The sequence below is a fragment of the Mytilus edulis genome, chromosome 6 (genome assembly GCF_963676685.1).
Source record: "Mytilus edulis chromosome 6, xbMytEdul2.2, whole genome shotgun sequence".
Taxonomy (NCBI): domain Eukaryota; kingdom Metazoa; phylum Mollusca; class Bivalvia; order Mytilida; family Mytilidae; genus Mytilus; species Mytilus edulis.
Window position 1 is genome coordinate 32,018,129 of NC_092349.1, and position 3,456 is coordinate 32,021,584.

The window sequence follows — 3,456 nt, forward strand, 5'->3', positions numbered from 1 at the left end:
TGTTGGTTGCTTTCGAGTCATCTTGATAGTTAATTAGATGGCGTTTAGACTAAAATACACACGAAATGAAGGTACATATTATCGATTCCGACAACAAAAATATGCTTGTAATACACCATTGTGTAGAAAATTCTATTTCGATTATCGACTTAACAAGTTTTAGTTTGGTTGAAAACCGAAAAATCGGCATATATCTGAATTTCGTGACCGGCTGACATTTTTTAAAAATGTACCTTGTGTTTTATTGAGGCATGTAGAAAAAAATCCTGAGACAAGTGCATGTGATAATTTATACAGAATCTGACAATTTTACCTATTAATCTTTAGCTTGAAAATATAAAATATTTTGGAAGAAGCTTGATATTAAACAAAATTTAGGCAAATTATCCTCTTTTTTTATCTATTTCATGGAAGGTAAAAAAGGAAAAAAAAAATAATGTGTGAAGTGTATATAACATGCAAAAATGATTTTCTGTAACACAATTCTGGAATGAAAACAAACTTGAGTATTTCGTTGAGACATGTTAAGATTTTGATAAATATCAAATAACTACATTAACCTTTAAATAGCGTTTTGTTTTTAATAAGTGCGTTTGCAAAAGAAATTCAATATCAACCTTTATCAGTACTTATTATATCTTAACCTTAAAAGACATATCAAATGTGTCGACGGAGCTATTTCTTTTTATCGTGTTCATTTTTGTCTTTATAAAGTAAACAAACCTTTGGCTATCTATAATTATTCTTTATATACACAATAAATAACATCACGACCTTGTAGCTGTTTTCAGAAAAAAATCCGACTGCAAGATAGACAGGTCATACGATATAAATTTTATATCATAAAATGTCGAATACATTCTTTTTGCATATTTTTATACTTTTATTGGTCGGGAGTGTAAAAAGTTTACCATTAGATGAAACTGCTCAAGCCATACTACAACATAACGTGGACGAGTTGAAACAAACAGTTGTTGGATTGACACAAGAAGTTGAAGAACTGAGACACCCAAAAGGTATTTTACAGATCTTTTAGGGGCACACATGAATTGCAAAAACATTTGTATAGCAAGAATTTAGAAATCAGCATGGTCGGTAAATAGATAAACTCTTCACAGATACCAGGATTGAAAATTTGTATTATCGACACTTGTTATGTCGAGTTTTGTGAAGATCAACAAAAGGATATATAAAAGGGTTGCGTTTTGCTTTCTATGTCAAATAAACATGTCATAGATACCAGGATTAAATTTAGTATAAACGCCAGACGCGCGTTTCGTCTACAAAAGACTCATCAGTGACGCTCGAATCCAAAAAAGTTAAAAAGGCCAAATAAAGTAAGAAGTTGAAGAGCATTGAGAACCAAAAAGTTTTGCCAGCTAAGATGATCTATGCCTGAGGTAGAAACGCCTTAGTATTTCAAAATATTCAAAAATTTGTAAACAGTAAATTTATAAATATAACCTTATCAATGACAATTCATGTCAACACAAAAAGTGCTGACTATTGGACTTGTGATACCCTCGGGGAAATAAATCTCCACCAGCTGTGGCATCGACCCAGTGGTTGTAAATAAACTCATCATAGATACCAGGACTAAATTTAGTATATACGCCAGACGCGCGTTTCGTCTACAAAAGCCTCATCAGTGACGCTCGAATCCAAAAAAAATTATTGACAAATTTATTATTTTGGTTCCTATATCATGTTGCTCTTGTTGTAAAAAATGTGTGCTTGAGTGTATTAACAAACTTGTCTTCTACGAAAAAAAATACTTGGATTATGTATGCCTATGTTGGTCTGCAAAATCTAGTTTTCTGATAATGATTATGAGTTGATCAAATAATGCAGAAATGACACAAATTAATTAAAATTAAACATGGTGCTTCCATTTCGTCATTTTTGCCATTTTACATTAGGACCTTAAGTGCTATATTTGTCTAACATCACGATAAGCTGCAATTTTTCAAACATGTTATCGTTTGTCATAAATGTACATCTTAAAAACATATGTCACTTAATTATGTTTGATAATAATAAATTACTTTACAGTTATTGAAATTCAAACATCTCAAGCATGTCAAAGAATTATCTCGAATTTGAAAAAGAAAACTCTCTACTAGATGTGAAAAAAGAAGTCAATTGAATAATATTGAAGATGTTACGTTCCAAGTATAAGTTATTATGATCCTAGTTTGATTCAGCAATGAACAATATTCTGTTGTTTATTTCCAGTGGTAGCCTTTTTAGCTGAGCTTGGAGGAAACTACTTCGTTCCAACTTACGGACAAACACTAATATACAGCCAAGTTCATCTTAACACTGGTCACGGCTACAGCGAGTATCAAGGCATTTTTACGGCCCCAGTCAGTGGAATATATTATTTTAATGTAGCGGTCACGGCTTCAGAATCCTCAAGCAATGGAATGCATGTTAAAATCAAGCGTAATGCAGACGAAGTAGGCTTTTTATCTTTTGAATCACCAATGTCACGATGGGTGAAGAGAAGTGATGCTATCATTATACATTTGAATGCTAATGATAAAGTTATGAGCCAAGTAACTTACCTGCAGGGAAGACCACAAATTGCCACTAGCCAGATCATGAAAATGTATTCGTACTTTTCAGGCTTTCTGATAAGCAAAGACTAATCATTTTTTTTAAAAACTCTTATATATGTCATGTCAATGTCATTGTTACAGATCTAAAAACTCAGCAATGAGACATCATATGTACGTTTTTTGTTTGTTTAAAAGAGTGCGGATGATGAAATGTAACTCTTTAAAGAGTATAACTGTTAAATTGTGTTTGTTGTTCAAACTTTTAATTAAATATTTTTAGATATCAGTTGCATGTTTTCTCCCTTAGAGGTTATAACCAAGAAGCTCTCAAATAATCATTTAATTTTATTGAGTGATGCATTTACCATAGTCATGTACAGCAGTAATTTACATCATTATCAATAAAACTTATTTCGTCTTAAAATTCCGTTCAACATGATGTTCAATAATGTGTGCTTGGTCTTTAACAAAATCAGACATACTTTAGATGAACATGATGAAGGAATAATCCAAAAACAGATTAAATTTGTAAAACAACATGCAACATTAAGTGTTTAAAAATAAATGAAATCATCTGACATAAAACATAATCTATGATAAATCTGCACTAAGAAATGTCAATAACGCACATATAAGGATATTAGAAAGTACGGTTCTAAAGAAATGGATTTTTTCGTCGTTTCCTATTCTAATTATTTGTATTCTCTCGTTCAAATCTTATGAAACTCATACACAATGCTAAGCAATACATCTCTCAATCAAAGTTCGATTTGGTTTTGATTTATTTTCTGTTATAGAGTAAGGCCCCTTAAGGATGTTCGCTGCTCAGTTTCAAAATAAATAACTTTTCATAAATTGAGGAATAAAAAAAGAAAAAAATATAGGGGCCAATGTG

At 31.3% G+C, this 3,456-nt stretch overlaps 1 long non-coding RNA gene across 1 annotated transcript; it reads left to right on the top strand.

Moving 5' to 3' along the window:
- Window positions 1-768: 768 nt before the first annotated feature.
- LOC139526057 (uncharacterized) lies at window positions 769-2,657 on the top strand. The gene is made up of 2 exons (XR_011665108.1): window positions 769-1,016; window positions 2,236-2,657. It is a non-coding gene; the product is annotated as an uncharacterized lncRNA (long non-coding RNA).
- The last annotated feature ends 799 nt before the right edge of the window (window positions 2,658-3,456 follow it).